This window comes from Triticum urartu, chromosome 6A (genome assembly GCF_056163025.1).
Source record: "Triticum urartu cultivar PI428250 chromosome 6A, HENAU_Tu73, whole genome shotgun sequence".
In the NCBI taxonomy this organism is placed as follows: domain Eukaryota; kingdom Viridiplantae; phylum Streptophyta; class Magnoliopsida; order Poales; family Poaceae; genus Triticum; species Triticum urartu.
In genome coordinates, this window is record NC_141878.1 from 42,377,951 (window position 1) to 42,402,853 (window position 24,903).

General features: G+C 44.8%; 1 pseudogene across 1 annotated transcript; it reads right to left on the minus strand.

Moving 5' to 3' along the window:
• Window positions 1-431: 431 nt before the first annotated feature.
• On the minus strand, window positions 432-24,903 carry LOC147963726 (uncharacterized; annotated as a pseudogene). The gene is made up of 7 exons (XR_015609385.1): window positions 23,794-24,903; window positions 22,965-23,063; window positions 21,708-21,785; window positions 21,519-21,622; window positions 20,846-20,960; window positions 2,939-12,736; window positions 432-2,704 (listed from the first exon to the last, which is right to left on the minus strand). The product of XR_015609385.1 is annotated as an uncharacterized LOC147963726 (transcript).

The following is a 24,903-nucleotide window of genomic DNA, read 5'->3' on the forward strand; positions in this document are numbered from 1 at the left end:
TTAGCATTAGGCAAATCAGCTAAACATGAAGATGCGGACGTCCGCATGTGCCCGCCAGCCATAGCAAGCAGTCAAAACTTGCGGACGCGTCCGCAGTGTACACCTCTTGTCTGGTGCGACGTGGCACAATGTCTCCACTCATTTAAACGTGATCACTGTTGAAAGAAAAGAAGAACAAAAATTCAGTACACAAAATAATTTGACTACACCACTACAACTTAAGTTCAAGTTTAGCTAGCACAAAGATAGGAGCTAATGGGTTCTGCGCTACAAAAAATCTGAATTCTCAAGTGTCATGTCTGAGGCCGAGACACTTCTCAAGACGGTCAATAGTCCTGCTAAGCTCTTTTCCGACACCAGGTACGTTGGCCAAACTACAACTAAAAGTGAGGAAGTTAGCAACAGTTCACAGTACAATAGTTTCAGAAAACTAACACTTGACCTGTGCATTGTGTCATTGCCGAACACACAACTTATTGGCTATGCTAACATTTGAACTTTCGCCATAGTTATGAAGAACATCCAGAGAATTGATATTTGCCAAACTTCATAATGAGTATGAGGAGCATCCACAGAATATATTGACAACAAAAATCAAAAGAAAGAAGTTTCTTGGGGCACATCCAACATAACAAAACCATGGAGCAGATTTAGGTTCTTTAACTTAGACAACAATATCATAACAGAGAAGGTCGCCCAAGCAAAGGTCGTTCCTGCTACCATTGCAAGTGCAGTTGCATAACCTGTGGATTGCAGATAATTAGATCAGGACAAGCAACATTCTAATGCTCCCTTACAAGAATTCAATACAGTTCATGCATTCTGATGATCAGATCACATCAAGACACCAAAAAGATTTAGGAGAATACTGGGGAAAAAAATCCATTTTGAGAAGAAAGACTCTCAGAACAAAGTACTAAACCGTATAGTATTTTGAAACATGGAAAATTATAGTTTAACCAAGTCCAGCTAGGTTTACATGATGGTTCCAAATGAATAACAATCACCATTATTAACACGAAAATGAACACCCAAAAAGAAACAGTTTATTTGAATACAACATACAGATGCAAACACCAGCCCTATTTGGATTGAATGTAATTTTGTGTGCTCCCCGTTATTTAGAGCTCAACATAACAACACACACTAATATATATGGATTCCTTACCAAATCATAAACTGGTTTAAATTTCCATTTGACGAATCTCCCGTTACTTAAATTTCCATTTGATGAAGCAACGACAAAAAAAAAAGATCCGTAAAATCTGCTACTCCTCGAACATACACTAAAATTGGTGGCACAAAAGAAAAGTCATCAGGCAGGATGCAAGTAGGATAAAAATGAAATATGGCCAGAGATAACTAGCTTATGCAAGGAGCATATTGGTGCGAGGCAAACCTGCAATCTGCATCGATTTAGAGAAGGGTTGGCCGAGACTTGGGCCAGTTAGGGCTTTAGCAGAGGGGCGGAGCACTGACTCGGCCATTATTTCGTGTATATTAAGAGAAGATAATTATCAGAAGAGTATTAGAATAACTAATCGCTAGCCAGTGCATCCACACATCAACACATGTTATCCAGTGTATATCCAGCGAGATGTCATGGAACGAGCATATTCGTGCGAGGCAAAACAAACCTGGAATCTGTATCGTGTTAATTGAAGGGTTAACCGAGACTTGGGCCAGTTGGGGCTTCAGCAGAGGCGTGTAGCACTGTAAGGCCATGGTTGCGACTTGCGAGTATATTCAGAAAACATGTCAATTCAAGATGATTAGATCAACTAGTCGAAAACCAGCGCACCCACACATTCCAAAGTAGTAAATTTTGTCATGATAATTGAGTGTCATATTCTGAACTTGACATTCAGGATTTGAACGAGCTACAGTTACTCCACAGCCCCTGTTACCTAAACTTAACACTTGAGGGTTCAGCTTTTAAAACTGAACTTGACACTTGACAATCATGACTGAATACCATGCATAACACTGAATGATTAACCGGCTTTCTTAGCTCGCACTGCACACACACTTGTGCTTTTTGTTCACCAGTATTGACGTGTTCAGCAAGTTCGCGGCAATAGGAATAGCTCATACCATACGTATAGTCATGAATTGATCTGAAAGTAGCCCTCCAATATCTTTACCTACTAGTCTATTAATTGTGATTCGATTAGATGGTGGCTGCTCACTCCAACCATCTCTGAAATAAGTACACGCTAACACTGACACTGCTTGTGCATTGTGCCATTGTATGCAAATTAGTTGTCTTAACTAGTAAAGTAATTTCTCTCTCCGACTTATGCTTTTTTTTTTACTTTGAGAAAGGCACAACATAAGAAAACGTGAGATGGATTCCTATTAACCAGTGAAGTAAATTTTCTCTCTGGCGTTGGAAATTGGTCTTAACCAAAACTTTTCTATTATGGATTCTCAGGGAAGTTCATCCTACTGTAAGCCTAAATTCTGTAATTCATGAGCAACCCCAATGGACTCAGATAAATCAAGGATGTAGCAATAAAAGACCTGAAGGAAATGGAGCATATTAAAATCCTTAGTTCTGGTAAAAGGATGCCCTTCCCACACAGCAGGTCAGTAGCCAGGCGAGCTCATAAAGTCATAATTCATATGATAAATTCAGAGATGCCACTTGCCATCATTCAGTATGGCTATGATGGGAACCATGAATAATGCCAGAAGAACAAACCTGCAACCATAAAAGACAGCAAGATTAGCGGTGGTGAAATACTGTCATGACTACCTACTATTGGATTTGCTGCTGCATTGAAATACTTTCATGATTATGTACTATTGGATTTGCTGCTGCATTCTTACCACTATCCGTATGGTGATGCAAACGGCATAAGTTAGCAGCCAAGTAGTACAAATCGTCAGAACTCTTGTAGTAGAAGAAAACAGAGGAACTTCAGCTGAACTTTACCGTGTAGTTCATCATGCAGAGGCCAGCACGATGTCGACGCGGACCTGGCAGCGTCCTTCGTGCCCGGCAGCGCGTTGCCGCAGGTGCCAAACAAAATCCCAACAAAGACGATGAACATTAATGATTGCAGGAAGTGCATAGAAAATCCATAGTTTTGATATATATAACTATATAAGACAAGATTATTTTTTGCATACAACTGTATCTTATTGCATAGCAAAACTTTTCTATTATTAATTCTGAAGGAATTTATTTACCCTAACATCTTAATATTTCAAGGTTTTAACAAAAGAACATATAGTTTAGGAATGAACGGACTACATGAGTATGAGAAAACATGTATACCCTTTATTACATGTTGATAAACTTCGTTATCAGTTGTTTGACTTTAAAAAACAGCAAGATAAGGAACCTTGGTTGATTAAAGATCCATTTATGCACCAATATAATAATACCATGCTCATCTATTAGACCTAAAATCTCATAGTCCACCAAACATCTTTGACTATCTTCTCAAGACATAATCACCTAACTAAATCCAACTAAAATCTCATAAATCACAGAGAAATTTGGTTCAATATCACATCCACCTAACCAAATCCAAATTGTTCAAGATTATTTAATACACCGGACATCTTTGACTATCTCCTCAAGATCACAATCAACTAACTAATCCATTAAAAATCTCATAATCCAACATAAAATTTGGTTCAAGATCACAATCGCCTAACTAAATCCAAAAAAAATCAAGTTTATTAAAAAAATATTTATCCACCAATATAATAACCAACAAGCTCACTTACTAGATCTAAATTCGCATAATCTACCGAACATCTTTTACTAGCTCGTCAAGATTGCAATCACCTAACTAAAATCCAACCAAAACCTCACAATCCATCGTAAAATTTGGTCAAAAGATCACAATCACCTAACTAAATCCAAATTGTTGCAAACTAAATTAAATATCTGTTCATCCATCAATATAGTAATCATCATGCTCATCTACTAAACCTAAAATCTCATAATCCACAAAACATCTTTGATTATCATCTCAAAACACAATCACCTAACTAAATCCAACTAAAATCTCATAAATCACAGAGAAATTTGGTTCAATATCGCAATCATCTAACTAAATTCTAATTATTCAAGATTAATTAATCCACCGAACTTCTTTGACAGCTTCCCAAGATCACAATCTACTAACTAAATCTATCAAAAATCTCATAATCCACCATGAAATTTGTTCAAGATCACAATCGCCTAACTACATCCAAATTGCTCCATGTTTACTAAAGGCCCATTTATCCACCGATCTAATAACCACCATGCTCACTTAATTACTAGACCTAAATTAACATAATTCACCAAACATCTTTGCCTAACTCGTCGAGATCACAGTCACCTAACTAAATCAACAAAACCTCAAAATCTACAGTAAAATTTGTTGAAAAATAGCAATCACCTAACTAAATCAAAATTGTCCCAAACTAAATTAAAGATATATTTATCCACCAATATAATAATCACCATTCTCTTCTACTAAACCTAAAATCTCATAGTCCAGCAAACATCTTTCACTATATTCTTAAGACACAATCATCTAACTAAATCCAGCTAAAATCTCATAATCCAGCGTGAAATTCGGTTGAGTATCACAACCACCTAACTAAATCCAAAGTGTTCAAGATTAATTAATCCGCCAAACATCTTTGACTATCTTCTCAAGATCACAATCAACTAATCCATCAAAAATCTCTTAATCCACCATAAAATTTGGTTCAAGGTCACAATCACCTAACAAAATCCAAATTGTTCTAAATTTGTTAACGATTCATTTATGCACCAATATAATAATCAACATGCTCACCTACTAGACCTAAATTCACATAATTCACCAAACATCTTTTACTAGTTCGTCAAAATCACAATCATCTAACTAAATCCAACCAGAAAGTTATAATCCACCGTAAAATTAGGTTAAAAGATCACAATCACCTGACTAAATTAAAATTGTTCCAAAATAAATTAAATATCTATTTATCCACCAATATAATAATATGCTCATCTACTATACCTAAAATCTCATAATCCACCGACACCTTTGATTATCATCTCAAGACACGATCACCTAACTAAATCCAACTAAAATCTCATAAATCACATAGAACTTTGGTTCAATGACACAATCACCCAACAAAATTCATATTGTTCAAGATTAATTAATACACCGAATATCTTTAACTATTTCCTCAGGATCACAATCAACTAAATCCATTGAAAAATCTCGTAATTCACCATGAAATTTCTTCAAGATAACAATCGCCTAACTAAATCCAAATTGCACCATGTTTATTAAAGAAGTCACTATTTCCTTGAGATCTGGGCGACACCATAACCACACGCTCAAGCACCACCAATAGCGAGCAAGAGCTTAGACAATCGACGCATACCTGGATTTTACCCACGGGACGTGCCCGAGAACACGGCGTTGCCTATCGTCAAGGCCAAGGACGCACATTAGGAGAACGTGGGATGCTTAATCAAGTGCGTGACACAAAATCCGCAAACAGGACAAGGACACCAAGCCGGAACAGTGGGGAACGAAGAGTGAACAGGCACGTGGGATGCTGGATCAAAGTACATTTGCTGCCACTACCCCAGTCTCTCCTCTGTTGCCTTGTTTACCAGTTATTTTTAGTAGTCGCATCATCACCTTGAGTCACTTGTGTGGCCCTCATCTCTATCCACCAATATATTAATCAACATGCTCACCTACTAGACCTAAATTCACTTAGTCCATCGAACAACTTTTACTAGCTCGTCAAAATCACAATCACCTAACTAAATCCAACCCAAACCTTATAATCCACTTTAAATTAGGTTAAAATATCACAATCACCTAACTAAATCTAATCCAAACCTTATAATCCACTTTAAATTAGGTTAAAATATGACAATCACCGATCTAAATCCAAATTGTTCCAAACTAAATTAAATATGTTTATCCACCAATACAATAATCACCATGCTCATTTATTAGATCTAAAATCTAATAATCCACCAAACATCTTCGATTATCTTCTCAAGACACAATCACCTAACTAAATCCAACTAAAATCTCATAAATCACAAAAAAAAAAAATAGTTCAATATCACAATCACCTAACCATATCCAAATTGGTCAAGATTAATTAATATATCGAACATCTTAGACCATCTCCTCAACATCACAATCAACTAACTAATCCATCAAAAATCTGATAATCCACCATAAAATTTGATTCAAGATCACAATCGCCTAACTAAATCCAATTTTTTCAAGCTCACTTAAAATCCATTTATCCACCAATATAATAATCAACATGCTCACCTACCAGACCTAAATTCACATAATCTACCAAACATCTTTTATTAGCTCATCAAGATCCCAATCACCTAACTAAATCCAACCAAAACCTCATAATCCCCCGTAAAATTTGATTAAAAGATCACAATCACCTACCTAATTCCAAACTAATCCAAACTAAATTAAATATATGTTTATCTACCAATATATTAATCACCATGTTCATTTACCATACCTAAAATCTCATAATCTACTGAATATTTTGACTATCTTCTCAAGATACAATCACCTAACTGAATCCAACTACAATCAAATAAATCACCGAGAAATTTGGTTCAATATCTCAATCACCGAACTAAATCCAAATTGTGTGCATCGACTACAAGACGTCTACGGTAACTTCGTAAAATATCAAGATGATATGTCCACTCAGTCTCTCAAAGGTGCTCATAGGGGTAGAGTGTGCGTGTATGCATTCATATGGGTGAGTGTAGCGCGTTTATATGAGCGCTTGCGTCTGTATTGTGTTCAAGAAAAGATTAGTTAATCCATCGAACATCTTGGACTATCTCTAAGATCTCAAGCAACTAATTAAATCCATTTAAAATCTCGAAATTCACCATGAAATTTGGTTCAAGATCCCAATCCCCTAACTAAATCTAAATTACTCCAAGTTCACTAAAAATCCATTTATCCACTAATATAATAACCACCATCCTTACTTACTAAGCATAAATACTCACATAATCCATTGAACATCTTTGAATATCTCGTCAGGACACAATCAACTAACTAAATCTAACCCCAAATATCAAAATCCACAGCAAATTTGCTTAAAAGATCACAATCATCTAACTAAATTCAAATTGTTCCAAACTAAATTAAAGGTCTGTTTATCCACCAGTGTAATAGTCACCATGCTCATGTACTAGACCTAAAATCTTAAAATCCACCGAACATATTTGACCATCTTCTCAAGATCATAATAACTTAACTAAATCCACTTAAATTCACTAAACTATCATGCAATTCAGTTCAATATCACAATAGCCTAACTAAATGCAAATTATTCAAAATTTATTAAAGACACATTTATGCACCAATATAATAATCAACATGCTCACCTACTAGACCTAAATTGACATAATTCATCGAACATCTTCTACTAGCTCGTCAAAATCACAATCACCTAACTAAATCCAACCAAACCTTATAATCCACTGTAAAATTAGGTTAAAAGATCACAATCACCTGACTAAATTCAAATTGTTCCAAAATAAATTAAATATCTGTTTATCCACCAATATAATAATCACCATGCTCATCTACTAGACCTAAAATCTCATAATCCACAAACACCTTTGATTATCATCTCAAGACACAATCACCTAACTAAATCCAACTAAAATCTCATAAATCACATAGAACTTTGGTTCAATGACACAATCACCCAACTAAATCCGTATTGTTCGAGATTAATTAATACACCGGACATCTTTAACTCTTTAACTATTTCCTCAGGATCACAATCGACTAAATCCATTGAAAAATCTCGTACTTCACCATGAAATTGGTTCAAGATAAAAATCGCCTAACAAAATCCAAATTGCACCATGTTTATTAAAGAAGTAACTACTTCCTTGAGATTGAGGTTTCTTCTTCTACCTCTAATGGCTTCTTTATTTCCTAAGAGGAGTATATAGGATCTTCTTGCTCATGCTCTCTTACTGATGAGCACACTGTTGAGATTGCTATGGAGCTCAACATCCACCTTTGTGTCCACCTTCGCTCCCTGTAAGTCCGGACGGGCGTCCGTTGCCCGGTGGCGGGTTGCCATGTGTGCTGTCTTGATCCCACATCCCGTGTTCCCTTGCTGGACGACACCATAACCGCACGCTCAAGCACCACCAATGGCAAGCAAGAGCTTAGACAATCGACGCATACCTGAATTTTACCCACGGGACGTGCCCGAGAACACGGCGCTACTTATCGTCAAGGCTAAGGGCGCACATTAGAAGAACGTGGGATGCTTAATCAAGTGCGTGACACAAAATCCGCAAACAGGACAAGGACACCAAGCCGGAACAGCCAGGAACGAAGAGTGAACAGGCACGTGGGATGCTGGATCAAAGTCCATCTGCTGCCACTACTCCAGTCTCTCCTCTGTTGCCTTGTTTATCAGTTATTTTCAGTAGTGGCATCATCACCTTGAGTCACTTGTGCGGCCCTCATCTCTATCCACCAATATATTAATCAACATGCTCACCTACTAGACCTAAATCCACTTAGTCCATTGAACATCTTTTACTAGCTCGTCAAAATCACAATCACCTAACTAAATCCAACCCAAACCTTATAATCCACTTTAAATTAGGTTAAAATATCACAATCACCTAACTAAATCCAAATTGTTCCAAACTAAATTAAATATATGTTTATCCACCAATAATAATCACCATGCTCATTTATTAGATCTAAAATCTCAGTCCACCAAACATCTTCGATTATCTTCTCAAGACACAATCACCTAACTAAATCCAACTAAAATATCATAAATCACAGAGAAATTTAGTTCAATATCACAATCACCTAACCATATCCAAATTGGTCAAAACTAATTAATACATCGAACATCTTTGACTATCTCCTCAACATCACAATCAACTAACTAATTCATCAAAAATCGGATAATCCATCATAAAATTTGGTTCAGGATCATAATTTCCTATTTAAATCCATTTTTCCAAATTTACTAAAAATCCATTTATCCACTAATATAATAACCAACATGCTTAGCTACCAGACCCAAGTTCTCATAATCTACCAAATACATCTTTTACTAGCTCGTCAAGATCCCGATCACCTAATTAAATCCAACCAAAACCTCATAATCCACCGTAAAATTTGATTAAAAGATCACAATCACCTACCTAAATCCAAACTAATCCAAACTAAATTAAATATATGTTTATCTACCAATGTAATAATCACCATGTTCATTTACCATACTTAAAATCTCATAATCCACCGAATATTTTGACTATCTTCTCAAGAAAAAATCACCTAACTGAATCCACCTAAAATCAAATAAATCATCGACAAATTTGGTTCAATATCACAATCACTGAACTTAATCGAAATTGTTCCCGTCGACTACGAGGCGTCCACGGTAACTTCGTAAAATATCAAGATGATATGTCAGCTCTCAAGGTGCTCATAGGGATAGGGTGTGCGTGTATGCGCGTTTATATGAGCGACTGCGTCTATCCTGTGTTAAAAAAGATTAGTTAATTCACCAAACATCTTGGACTATCTCCTCAAGATCTCAAGCAACTAGTTAAGTCCATTTACAATCTTGTAATTCACCATGAAATTTGGTTCAAGATCACAATCGCCTAACTAAATCCAAATTACTCCAAGTTTACTTAAAATCCATTTGTCCACTAATATAATAACCACCGTACTTACTTACTAGGCATAAATTCTCACATAATCCATCGAACATCTTTGACTATCTCGTCGGGACACAATCACCTAACTAAATCTAACCCAAACATCAAAATCCACAATGAACTTGCTTAAAAGATCACAATCATCTAACTAAATTCAAATTGTTTCAACCTGAATTAAAGGTTTGTTTATCCACCAGTATAATAGTCACCATGCCATGCTCACGTACTAGACCTAAAATCTTAAAATCCACCAAACATCTTTGACCATCTTCTTAAGATCATAATAACTTAACTAAATCCACCTAAAATCACATAAATCATCATGAAATTCGGTTCAATATCACAATAGCCTAACTAAATTCAAATTGTTCAAGGTTAATTAATTGATCTAATATCATTGAGTATCTCCTCGAGATCACAATCAACTGACTAAATTCATCTAAAATCTCGTAATCCATCATGAAATTTGGTTCAAGATCACAATCGCCTAACTAAATCCAATTTTTCTCAAGTTTATTAAAAATTAACTTAACCGATAAAATTACCACCATGCTCACCTACTAGGCCTAAATTCACATAATCCACCAAACATCTTTTACTAGCTCGTCAAGATCACAATCACCTAACTAAATCCAACCAAAACCTCATAATCTACCGTGAAATTTGGTTTAAGATCACAATCACCTAACTAAATCCAACCAAAACCTCATAAGCTATCATGAAATTTGGTTTAAGATCACAATCACCTAGCCAAACCCGAAATGTTCCCAAAAAAATTGAAGATCTATTTATCCACCAATAAATCACCATGGCCATCTACCATACCTAAACTCTCATAATCAACCAACATTTTAGACTATCTTCTTAAGATTAAATCACATAACTAAATCCACCTAAAATCTCGTAATCCATCATGAAATACGGTTCAATATCACAATCACCTAATTAAATCCAAATTGGCAAAGATTAATAATCCATCGAACATCTTTGACTATCTCCTCAAGATCACAATGAACTAAATAAATGCATCAAAAAAATTTAGTTCAAGATCATAATCGCCTAACTAAATCCAAATTGCTTCAAGTTTATTGAAGATTCATTTATCCGCCAATATAATAACCACCATTCTCATTTGCTAGACATAAATTTTCATAATCCATCGAATGTCTTTGACTATCTCGTCAAAATCACAATCACCTAACTAAATCTCAACTTCATCTCCATTTTGTAAAACCTTATTTTCAGAATCATCCCATGGGCATTAGTGACACCCTTGGGTTTTTGTAGAACATTTATGAGTAACAAAGATTTTTCCCAAGTCCTATGATTCATGCGACTACCATGGTTAAGTATTACTATTAAACTTGCACATATGACGCACATTTATTTGTGACCACTACATGGTTATAAAGGAGGGGTATTAAGAATGTCAAAGGAGGGTGTCAATATCAAGCACATAGAGCATAGCTAAACCCTCTACTTAGCATAAGAATGTCAAAGGGGTGTCAACATCAAGCACATAGGGGGCATAGCTAAACCCTAGCAAATTTACTTAACATAGCAATACTAGTAAACAATACTTTATGCATGAAAAAGAATTCTAAGTGTAAATGCAAATATGGGTTCAACATGATCAAAGTAGGTTGCTTGCCTTGCTCAGCAAAGTCTTCAATGGTTCTGGAAACTCCTCGAACGTCCTTGAATCTTAAAGATAATGATTTCCGCTCATTGGAAAAATAAAATTAACACAAGATCAATAAATAATATATGCAAAGGGCTCCAAAATTTTCAGAAGTAGTACCATTGCAAACGGCTTCACTTACACACCGATTTAAACCTACATTGGGGCGACCACACAAGCCACACATGAGCAGCACAACCAGGATAATCAAGCAATATATAAAGTTCACAATCACCAATAACAAACTAGATAATATGGATAAACTAGAGGATATTACTTCCAAGTGGCAGAGCCAAGGAAACCAGATTGCAGCTGTAGCAGGACCAGGTAGATTAATTCGGAGAGGGGTTTTTTTTTGGGGGGGGGGGGGGGGGGGGGGGGGGGCATTATTAGCAGGAGCAGGCCCGGTGGTGGATTGACCCTGGGATGCAACAGGTGTTGTAACTTCAATACAATACGCTGTAGGTAGCCCATAGCTACCAGCAGCATAACGATCACAGTATGACTGCTATTGGCCATAGCCTGGCTGGCTAGCAGTGGGTGCACCAGGGGAAGGCGGCGGTGCACCATAGCCTGGCTGACTGTATCCATACTGCCCATAACCAGCCTGAGTAGGTGGTGCCTGTCCATACGGAGCAGATGAAGGCGGTGGTGGTGGCTGTCCATAAGCATTCTGGCCATACGTGGACTGTGGTGGTGGTTGCATATCATAGCCAGGCTGTGTCTGTGGAGCAACGTATCCAGTTTGAGGGGCAGAACCTTGCGTCATGTAGCTTGATGCAGCAGCAGTAGTATAGGTGGTTGATTAGGATAACCCAGTTGGCCTCCAGTGGCTGGAATTGAAGCTTGCTGACCTGGACCACCATAGCTCGGTGCAGTACCACCACCCTGAGTTGAGTTCGCAGCTGATCGATGCCCCATAGTCCTGCTGATCATATCCAGGCTGCTGCAAGTAAGACAGCCCTTGGGTCTGATAACCAGAGTAATCATAAGCTTGCTGCCTGCCACTCTGCTGAGAGTACGTAGAATCACCATACCCTTGTGAAGCATGAGTAGCAGACTGGCTATAATTGTAGCTGCTAGCATCGGCAGGTGCAGCAGTTCCAGTGGCATACTGTTGTTGTTGGGGTTGCTGCTGTTGGTTATAGTGCCAGGGGGCTGCTCTGCCATAAGGTTGCTGGCCATACTATGGTGGTGCACCAGGATAAGCTCCAGGCTGCATGTAAACAGGCTGTTGTGTTGCTGGTGCATCAGACACACCCCAGTTTGCCCGAGGACGGGGAGGGTGGTAACCCTGTTGGATTTCTGGCATGATTCTGCAAAAATATAGTTTGCACATCAGAATATGTATAGAACACAACATACAATGTACCATGCAGAACAAGTGCAAACCAGACAAAACATATCCAAAAACAAAGCAATGTAATATACAGAAATTCCAGAACCACCAAGAAAAATGGAGGGATCAACTCACCGAGCAAGATTCTCAAGCAACATTGGTGATGCCCATCTAGCGTCTACCATGTGCAAAACTATGGGAGCTAATGAAGATTGGGCAGCTAGATAAACACACGCATATATTGAATATGCAATAAAAGATTGCCTTGCAGTTTGTAGATGTTGACAAATCAGCAATAATGGATAGTGACAGAGTGATCCATAATTATGTGCAACATCTACTTATATATTGCTAAATGACACAACATACACAACAGCGGTTCTTTCAGCAAGTCTCCAAAAATATATTATAGGTGAACAGAAGAATGTCAAAGGAAATATTTAAGCAAAGTTTTAAGGAAGCTTTGGTCATGGTAACCTGAAAAGTCAACAAAGGGGAAAATATATACAAAAAAACCAAAGATAGATTCATGAGAGATATCCTGCATAATCTTTCCAAACTATACATAGCACATACAAACTTTCTTGCCCGGTCAATAAACAGTAACATTCTTATTTGTTACATGTTGCTCCCAGAGGGTGGTGTTAGCAACAGATAGAATGGGCTGAAAATTAAGCATCAAGAATTATCCCCTGAGTGAGCAAAAATATCAATAGCCTAAATACCAGCTACTACAGTGCACGATCCATCATTGAAGTGTGCAGACTTTGCACCTACTATCCCCAAAGATGTACAGAAATAGCAAACGTAAATTTGACAGGACAAGACCAGGTATATGAAATCCAATCATATAATCCAAATACAAACTAGTTCCTTCTGTTTCGATATAGAAAGACCAGGCATGTTCCTGGATGTATGTATTATATTCTAATGGTATACTCCAATGGTACACATGGGACTTCTATGCGGAAACAGAGGGAGTAGTTCATAATTTTATCTTTCATCCATCAGAGATGGCTCGCTCTCGCTCTCGCTCCCGCTCTGCTCCACCCCCTCCGCCTAGCACCGCGTAGCCTCGCTGCAACCCTGCCGCCGTCGAATCCCCGCCGGTAGCCCACCTCCTCCACTCTCCTCCTGCCCTTCAGCCCCTCCGCCGCCGCTTCCCGCCGGTGGCCCTCCCTCCCCGCTCCCCCTCCACCCCCGCCCCCCCTCTGTCTCCGGACTCGCCATGGCGTCTTCCAGCGCCGACCCCGCCGACCGCGGAGTGACTCTCTCCGACGAGCGCGTGTCCTCAGGTGACCGCTGGCTCGACTCGGGGAGCGAGTCCTCCGCGCGCTCCTACTGCGAGGTTGCGCGCCATCCTGCGGCCCCTCACGCATCTCCGACGCCGGCGCCCCATGCCCCCGCCCCTGCAGCGGCGCCGTCCAGGCTGCCTGCGAGACCGCCTCAACCCCCGCTCTGAGGTGCACCGCGTCTCCAACGCCAGGGCGGTTGACGCGGACGGGTTCCAGCAGCCACGACGCCGGTTTCGCCGCCGCCGCCCGCGCCAGGTCGCCGCGCCCAGCTCTCCTCCGCGCCGCCCGCGCAGTCCCTCACCTGAAGAGGTGGCTGGGCTCTGCTTCCGGTGCTTGGACCCTGGCCACCGCGTGCGAGACTGCACCAACGACATCAAATGTCGCCGCCGTCTGACCTCCGGCCATGATTCCCGCTCCTGCGACGCCCACATCCAAGAGGAGGAACACCGCCCCCGCACCCCACCGAGCCAACCCAGGCCGGCGGCCATGGCTCCTCCCCGTCCTCAAGGCCCTCTCCTGCCCACGCCCTCCCAAGCAGCGCCGGCCGTGCTACCGCCTGCGGCCCGCCCGCTCGAGCCGGAGCGCGTTATCGTCTCGCACACCGTGGAGATGGAGGAAGCGGAGCGGGTCCTAGCCCGCGCACTGGTGGCCTCCGTCACCGGCAACCGACCGCTCGTCTCCGCCGACGAGGTCGCCACGTCGCTCTACGACTCCTTCGGGCATGTCGACGGGGACTTCACCGTGCACGCACATCATCCGGAGGATTTCCTGATCCTCTTCGGCTCGCAGGCCGCCATGGATCGCCTCGCCAGAGAGCACTTCATCCGCTCCCCCCGCTTCTCCCTCTCGATGCGCCTGTGGAGCAAGCTTGCTCATGCCGGCTCGGGCGAGTTCGAATACCGCTTCGAGCTAGTACTCCGCGGCATTCCTTCCTAGGCCTGGCACCTCTCCACCGCCGAGCACATTCTGCGGAGGAGTTGCTGGATCGAGCGCCTCCACCCCCACACTCGTTCCCGCGACGACCTCGCCACGTTCCGCCTCTCCGGCCACAAGCATGACCCCGCGGGCATCCGCCGCGATGCCGTCCTGGAGATCGTCGAGCAGATTCCCGCCTGCTCTAGCTCTGATGCACCTTCCATCAGAACGCTCACCTTCCCTATCTCCATCGCCATCGTCCGCGCCGAGATGATCCGTGCTGCCCCCCCCTTAGCGCGCCGAAGGGACCACGACCGGGGCAACGGCAACGACCACGACAACGGCAACGACCACGACAACGGGCCTGGCCATGGCCCTGGACGCGCGCGCCGCCGAGGCCGCAAGCGCAGACGCTCGGAGCCGCAACCCTCCGGCCGCGCTGATGGGATGGCGGTTGACTCCTCGGCTGGCGCACCAGCGGCCTTTCCTCCCCCGCAGACGGCGTGGCCATGGCGGCGAGCTGGCCTGCCCTGCCAGGCGCGGCGAAGCATACGGCCCTCCAGCCTCGGAAAGGCATGCTTCCGCGGCCCGGGCTGCATGGAGCCCACCGACGTCGTCATCGTGACAGAAAAGGAAAGGGTAAAAGGAGAGATAAGCTCGCTTTGCCTATGGGCCAGGCTCCCAGCGCTAATGGTGCCCCTGCGGACGGGCGGTCTGGCCAGTCTAGGACAGCTGGCAACACGCCAGTGGCCCTAGTCGAGTCAGACACGACCGGAATTTTGAATCCGGCGGCCTCCCCAGCACCCGAGGACGATCTCGCGGGGCCACCAACTGCCTCGCCTGCCCCCTCAGCCTGTCAGGATCTGGCCGTGCTTAGCGAAGTCCCTGATTTGCAGCAGGCAGCGCAGCCAATGACGCCCATCTTGTCGGGCCAAAGTGGCGCCTCTCCCACGCCGGATCCCGAGGTGGGGCCTCCCAAGGACGCTGACCTGGCCGCGTCCCGGCCCCGCGCGTTGGGATGGACCGCGCTGTGCCTAAGCCCCACGCCGCTGCCGCCGCCCGCGAATCGGAGGGCACACACATAGACAGATCCCTGTCGCCCGCCCCAGAACTGAGGGACCAGCGGGACCCACAGGCGCCCATGCAACACCATGCCGCGGCCACCAAGGAGCTCAACGCCACCCTGCCGACGCCTGGGAAGAGATCCCGCCGTCCCCTCGACTTCACCCCCCGACATGGTCGCTCAGCCTCCACCGCGTCCATGACCGCAGCCCCTCCCACAGCTGCAAGACGCGCACAAGTTCAGGTTCTCCGCACACTCGGCATCGTTGGGACAAACCAGAAGATCTCAGCCGCGGAGATGAAGGCATACGACGATCTATTTGCTGCTCCCATCCCGCTGTCCGTGCTATCTGCCATAGCAGCGCTGGTAGATCGTGAAATCCCAGCTTGCCTGATGCGGCAGTCGCCTGTTCCAGCGCACATCGAGCCGGTGTGTGCGACTTAGCTCCTCCTAGACGCCACCCCCCCCGGTCGATCCCCTCTTTATGGATCACGGTCTCAAGATCGTTGTTTGGAATGTGCGCGGTCTCAACGCACGAGCGCGGCGCCATGCCATTCGCACGCTGCTCGGCACCACCGGCGCCTCCATTGTATGCTTGCAAGAAACGAAGATTGAGTTGCTCTGCTCGTCCATTGTCCTTGACACGCTTGGCTCGGAGTTCGACGACTACACCTACCTCCCGGCGCAGGGCACGCGTGGCGGCATCCTTCTCGCTTGGAAGAGCAGGGTTGTTTCCATCTCGGACCCCCTGTTCCCCAACAACGCGATCTCGGCCCGCGTTGCTACGGCCGGTGACACGCTGTGGTGGATCACGGTCGTCTACGGGCCACAGGATGACGTCGCCAAGGTCGCCTTCTTGGAGGAGCTCCGCGAGATCAGAGCGGACTGCCACGGTCCGTGGATGCTATGCCGCGACTTCAACCTCATCCTCCGCCCCGAGGACAAGAACACGGACAACCTCAAATGATGGGTAAATTCCGCTGCCTCGTCAACAACCTAGCTCTCAAGGAGGTTTATCTCAACGGGCGCCGCTACACGTGGTCGAATGAGCAGTCACCCCCGACCCTGGTACATCTTGATCGCGTGCCCTGCGCATCAGACTAGGAGGACGGACACGGCGAGTGCCACCTGATGTGCCTGGCATCTGTCGTGTCTGACCACTCCCCCTTGCTGCTGGACTGCGCCCCTGTACCAGTGCTGCACCACAGATTCCACTTCGAGGAACATTGGTTGGGCTTGGACGGATTCCATGAGACAGTAGTCGCGGCGTGGGATTCTGTTCACGAGCCTGATCCCTTCCGTCGCCTGATGTTGCGCCTCCAGGCCACGGCACGAAGCTTGACGAGTTGGAGCGCCAAAGTTGTTGGCAACGTCAAGACCAAGCTGGCCATTGCCAGAGAACTCATTGCACGCTTTGACAAGGCCCAAGAAGACCGTATCCTCTCGCCTCCGGAGGACTAGCTAAGCAAACAGCTGAAGGTCTCGTACCTAGGACTCGCATCCTTGGAACGGACGATCGCAAGACAGTGAGCCCGCATCGCCACACTCAAAGATGGAGGCGCCAACACGACCTTCCACCGGCAACGCTTGTTTCGACGTCAGAAGAACCGCATCTTCCGCCTCTCCGCAGACGGCGCGCTGCCCACCAACCATGACGAGATGGCCAAGGCTGCCTTCCGGCACTTCGACGCCCTGCTTGGTACGGCGGTCGAGCGCGACCACTCGCTGGACCTATCGCAGCTCATCAAGGGGAGCGACCTCTCCGACCTTGACGTGGCCTTCTGTCCGGAGGAGATCTGGGAGGCAGTGAAACGCCTGCCCGCGCACAAGGCGCCAGGGCCCGATGGCTTCAACGCTGAATTTCTCCGTGCGTGCTGGAGCATTGTGAAGCAGGATTTTGTGGATGTATTCCAGCAGCTCTTTCAGATGCGTGGCCGCGACTTCTGCAAGCTCAACCAAGCTCTTCTCACGTTGCTGCCGAAGCACGCCGATGCCCAGGAGTTGCGCGATTACCGCCCGATATGCCTCATTCACATCGTGGCCAAGGTTTTCGCCAAGGCCCTCTCGCTCCGGCTGGCCCCAAAACTTGACCGCCTTGTCAGCCGCAATCAAAATGCATTCATCCTCGGTGTAGACTTGACCGCCTTGTCAGCCGCAATCAAACTGCATTCATCCTCGGACAGAGCCTACACGACAACTTCGTGCTTGTCCGGCAATCGCTGAAGCTTTTGAGCCAGCTTGGGGCCCCAAGGGTGATGCTCAAGCTCGACCTCACGCGCGCCTTCGACTCCATCTCCTGGCCGTTCCTCTTTGAGGTCCTACGCCAATTTGGGTTCGGCCATCGCTTCCTCCAATGGATTGCCATCCTCCTGTCCTCTGCGAGCACCCGGGTCCTGCTGAACGGCGTGCCAGGCCCACCGATATGGCACAAGGAAGGGTTGCGGCAGGGCGACTCTATCCCCGCAACTGTTCGTGCTCGCGGTCGACACACTCGACCGACTGATTCGACGCGCGCATGACACAGGCATTCTTCAGCCGCTTCATCTGCAGATACCAATACTAGCTATATCCTTGTACGCCGACGACGTCATGCTCTTCTGCCATGCCACGACGAGTGACATTGCTGCTGTCAAGGAAATACTCGACCTGTTTGGCAAAGCGTCCGGCCTCAAAGTGAACTACGCCAAGAGCTCGGCCACGGTCCTGCATGGGGAACAGGGCGCCCCCGACATGATCACCGGCTTGGGTTGTTCGACCGCCGCGCTCCCAGTCACTTACCTCGGCATCCCCCTGACGACGCGCCATCCTTCCACTGGCCAGCTGCAGCCCCTCATCGACAAGGTCGCCGGACGCTTACCCACCTGGAAAGCCTGGCTCATGAACAAAGCCGACAGGCTTGCTCTCGTCAAGTCTGTTCTCAGTGCCATTCCGGTGCACCAGCTGCTTGCTTTTGCTCCTCCGAAGAAAACCTTGCGGCAGCTCGAGAAGATTCAACGAGGATTGCTATGGGCCGGGCGTGCCGACGCCAACGGCGGGCACTGCCATGTCAATTGGCGCCTTGTCTCCCGCCCCCTTGCGCTTGGTGGCCTCGGGGTTCACGACCTCGAATGTACCGGGCTTGCACTGAAACTACGGTGGCTATGGCTCTCACGCACAGAAGACGGTGGCGCCTGGCAGGGGCTGGATCTTCAATTCTCCTGCCACGAGCGCACCTTGTTCTTTGCCTCCACCTGCATGGTCATTGGGAACGGCATGAAAGCCCTGTTCTGGGAGGATCGATGGCTCAACGGCCGCTCGGCCGGCGAGCTCATGCCCATGCTCTACAATTGCATCCCCAAGCGGCGGCGCAAGACTAGAACGGTGGCCAAAGGACTCAACGGCAATGCTTGGGCCCGAGATATACAGGGTGTCCTCGGCCTACACAAGATTGGCCAGTATTTGCAGCTTTGGCAACTCATGCAGCAGGCCACACTCACCGACGCCCCTGACCAGCTGATTTGGAAGTGGACAACCAGCGGCATCTATTCAGCGCAGTCTTGCTACTTGGCAACCTTCCAAGGCTCATCCCAATCCTACTCCTGGAAGCTGATTTGGAAGGCTTGGGCTCCATCTCGGGTCAAGTTTTTCCATTGGCTTGCTAACCTGGATCGCTGCTGGACGGCCGACCGTCTGGCTCGCCACGGTCTGCAGCACCATCCACGCTGCCTCCTGTGCGATCAGGCGCCGGAAACGATCAGGCACCTCATGCTTGACTGCCCCTTTTCCAGGCAGGCATGGCACAAGACCCTCGCCTGGCTTCGCATACCAGCGCCGATCCCCAACCAGGAGCCCACCCTCATGGACTGGTGGCAACACGCCAAGGACGACACGCCGCAAGCACAACGCAAGGCCCTGCAATCCATAGCGCTCCTAGTTCCATGGCTACTATGGTAACATAGAAACAGTTGCGTCTTCGACAATGCGACGCCCTCCCTCGACACGCTCGTCAACCGGATCAAGGAGGAAGCCGGCTCCTGGGCTAAGGCCGGAGCTCCAGGCCTTAGAGTAGTCCTCCCCCCTTCATGGGATGTGCACTGAGCTCTGTACCTGTTCACCGTCTATTCGTCCTAGGAAGACTGTAACTGACACCCTACCTTTTCAATGAAAAGAAACGCAAGGTCCCTTTGCGTTTTCCCGAAAAAAGCATCAAGTATATTAACATTAGGTAGTAACAAATCTGCCTCCAGGATTGATGTGTGCAGCCCTCAGAACTAGTTACTGACACTAATTTGGCCTTATGTCAGGATAATGATCAACAGACAATATAGCCTGGGATATATGGATAACACCACAAGCACCGGTATGATGTAGTGAAGATGTTGTGATAGGGTATATAAACCTCCCTATGGAAGTACGGATTTGCCAGTATTTAACTGTGATTGTTCAAATATTTCTAGTATCTTCATCAGAGAGACTACACAGAGCATAGCAGCTAATAACAAAGAGACTGCACAAATTACAAATATAATTATATAAAGTATACAATCATGTCAAAGCCATACTGCTGCTGCTCCATGACCAATTGACCACCTTGTTTTACAAGGCAACCCGTTGAGATAACGTTTTGGACATGTACATTTGACAAGAATATAGGGTATATCATAACTAAAGAGAAGAATTTCAAAAGGAAGCAATGGAAAAGGAAGGTCAAGTAGAGAAATATAAATCGAGACAAAAAATACAGCAACATATAAAAAATTGATAAATAACACTGATAAATAACAAAATAGCTGCAGCAATTAGGAGGCAGCGTGAAAAGAGAAAGAAAGCTGACCTCACTGGTAACCTCACTCAAGCTGCTTTGCTATTTCAATTCGCTCTGCAGTACCGTCAATATACAGTGTTCTTTCAGTTGAAGTATCACCAGGAGGCAAATGCAAAGGAATGACCTGCAGAAGGATTTTTGAGGACAAATCAAATATTAATATTGTTATTACCAATGGTAATGATGAAGATGATACAAAATATAATACTAACTAACGAGAAAAAGGAGAATAATAAAACGGATAATTATGAAGATGAAAGGAGCATGAGTTCTACTTCTAGTTGAGCATGAGCAACATTAGAACTTGGATTTTAATTTACTTGGTAAATCATAAAAAATGAAAAAATGCAACAACAAAACACATCACGCAGTGCTGAGTTATTAACGAAATTCAATAGTAAGTTAGGCCAGGTTCAGCCAACAAATTTATGTTAGACTTTGCAATAAGAAATTTCTCAAACCTATATACAAGCTCCAGATTTGGCCTGCATGGATTTTATAGTCTCACCAAAAAATAGTTAAGACATGGAATTAATGTGCTAGGTTTTTCACCACCAAAGAAAAAGTCCGTGAAATAATATCAGCTGGGAAGCTTACAAGAAACCCTCATTGCTATATTGGGGCGTGGTATGATTTTCAAAGTCTGACAAACAAACCCAGTTCTAGAAAGCAGACAGTTTACCTTGTTGTTAGCAATTTGCATCCGGGATTGCTCAGCAGTCAGCACTAGGTTGAGGTGCATTGTACTTCCAATTAGAGATAGTGCCAAATGAGCCAGCAATCAGCCTGCAGGTCACATGACAAGTATGGTTGAATAAATGGATGCACAACTAAATTAGAAGTCCTGACCATAAAAAGGATATCACAGTACCTCTGCAAGAACATCACTTATCAACTGCTCAGCTCTGCTTATCTGGTGAGGAGTGCCCGAAAGATCAACCAATCTTGTCTGTGAACCGGGTTGAACATCCATGTCCCTTGTTAGATTTATTATAATTTATCATGTAAAATCCAAGCAAGGGATCATACATCATTTTATTAATTAATACAGTACTTCCTAATATACAAAATACGCGCCATCATTTTTACACTTCATAGCATAAAAACAAAAAAATTAGCAGAAACTGTAGGGGAAGCTCCGGCAATAAATTTAATTAAAAAGAGATTATTTGCAAGAGACAGGATTTATATACTTTTTTCGGAACGGAGGACATATATACAATTATACATGGCTAGCTAGGGAGAACAGAAGGAGAGGGGGCACAAAGAGAAGAAAAACTATAGCAGGCTGATCACTAGCACCAGAAAAGGCCTAAAACACAACACTTCGACCACACCTTCAGATAATTTGTTACTAAAAATAAAAATTGTGACGGGGCGCAGAATGTCAAGTGCAGCTGGACTGGACCGGCTGAAGCAGCATCTGACAGCTGCGCAGAACAGAACGAAAATGCACTGACAAACATCGATCAGACAAAAACCTTTCAGGTGGGCAAGAAGGTATTGCTCAAACTATAGCCTTATGTTATGATTAATCTTCAGTGGTGAACAGACCCTGTCAGAGGCTGGCATTCAAATACTTTGGCAGCGAATTGGTTCAGTGGTATATCACTTGGAATTGCCAGTGGACTGGTAGTCCTCAAGAACTGGCAACTTGAGAAGATCTCAATGTACTGAAGCAGCACTACCAAATGTAACAACTGAAGGTGGTGAGACAGCCAAAACAGAGAAGACAATAGAGAGAAAGGGCGTTAGGACGCCATCGAGATAGGGAAGCAAATACTGATGGCGCAGTGTGTGTTGAAGTGGGGCCCAGCTGTTAGTGTCATGTGTGTCTGGTCTATAAGAGCAAGCTGCAACAGTAAAACCGGCAAGAAATGAATGAGTGAAAAATCCCGTTCTGTGATCTACCTTCGTCACTATTCCGGTCCCTATTTATCTCCTGCGATCTCAATCTCACTTCCCGGTTAGTAGGCGGCAAAGTTAGCTAAGATGCTAGAGGGAGAAGAGCCCACACTACCAAAAGTAATCTATTTGGTAATCGAGAAATGCTAGTAAAAATAAAGCAATATATTTTTCCAATCAAACATTTCAGATACGTCAACTTACATGCAGAAGATATGCTTACCTGCTCAACCAAAAGTCTTAATAGCATATCTGCCCAGACAATCATCTTATGTATTGTGCAAACGTTTAGCTCCATCATGTCCACTACCAATGCTAGTTCCTACAAGCATAAGAAGTCAAACACTGAAGCTACCAATGACACTCACAAGGGAAGCCAAATAGTGAAATAGATATGAGATGGCTTTACTGAAGATATTTAGTTAAACTCACATGTGTAAATTCAGAAAAACAACTAAGGGCCTCTTCGGTTTAAAGGAATATTGAAGGATTCTACTAAAAAGAATCCTGCGAAGCTCACAGGAATGGAAAGTTGGAAACTATAGGACCTTTTCCTATTGTCTACTTTGCATGCAATCCCAACGGAAAATCTCCAGTGGTTCCAACCTCTTGGAAACTTTATTCCCTTCAGACGGGTTACAAGTATGGCACCAAACCCTTCAGAAAATTCCTGGATTTTTTCCCCATGGAACAACCAAACATTATCTACTGCACATTTATGTGCTTTCAGTTTCTGTAGGCTTGTTGGCAAGATTAGCAGCGGTAACAATATTCAATTACACAAGTAGGCTTTTTAAGCTTCCAAATGTACTTATTGGGCTATGTCTTTGATGTTTTAATCAGTTCAAGCTAGTTTCCATATACCACACAGTGTAATGACGCTAAAAAATAATAATGTCAGAATAATCAAAACAGCATCATGCCTTCCTAAACTAGGTAACGCTAACAAATATTTTTCCAGGTCATAACCATTACATAAAACACCACCACACAAGCATCCAGCAGAACACTACAGCTAGCACAATTAAGTATACGTAAAGGCATGCTATTACCTGCAGAATAGACACTTTCGAATGGATAATGATAAAAACCATCGCTAATCTAGTAAAATTTCTTGAATTGCAATGACTCAAGCTGCAGCATGATGACACCATCACCTGTAGTCAGGAACACCACATTATTGTACTCGGCAAGCCCTTCTATCAAAGGGCGAACTCTCTCCCTTCTCCGGATTCAGGGAAAGTAGCTTGTCCAGTTCAATAGTTCTTTCCATCCCCAATGATGCAGCACCATCACAGTCGGTCTTCCTCTTCCATAATTGGGCGGTGAAGCCTGATATGTAGAGTAAACCCAGTCCACCACCCTCAGCCCGCATAACCGCCAACTGGAGAAGCTCCTCTTCGGACATACCCACTGGCAGTTGTATCTCGGCTAGACTCTGCCTCTCCAAATCAAACTCGAGAACTGCATCCACACACCCACCAAGACGCCAGTAAAGGGAATTCTCAACCAGCAGAGCCGACATGCCCGTAAAACACACGGCAAAAATATATTGCTGGTATACGCATCGAATCGAATCACTGCCGAGATGAGATTATCCCATACGCCGGTATCTGAGGAGTAAACACATGCAAGCACTCCCATATGTTGTTTGTCGACTTCGACAACCCCTACCAAGATCACCTGAAAGTGGTGGACCTCGCCGGCAGCATGATGCGCCGCCCCGTGGATCGAGTTTGCAATCCCGTCCAAACCTGGGGGAAAAGAAATGTGGTGCTGGTCGCCGGTGACGGGGTACCACAGCAGGACTTGCTTCCATAGATCGGGGGAGATGAGCACGAGGCCATGGCGGCAGCCGAGGAGCTTGGAGTAGCAGCTGTGGTCGAGCTCCAAGGAGAAGCGCCCGGCTGGGACACGGTCGGGGGAATCCATGGTAGGTGTGTAGGAGACGCCTCCCCGGTCTGGGACGAAGAAACCGAGGAGGGGAGGGCTGCATCGGTGGCGGCGGCGGAAGCGGCGGAAAAAGCGGATGTCGGAGACAAGGAGGAGAGCCAGCGCTTGCAGACGATGGAGGCGCGGGGGAGGGTAGACGGCAGCGGGGGGAGGCGGAGGAGGATCTCGGCGAGTAGGTTTTCGTCGTCCAGCGGCGCCGCCGGCGACAT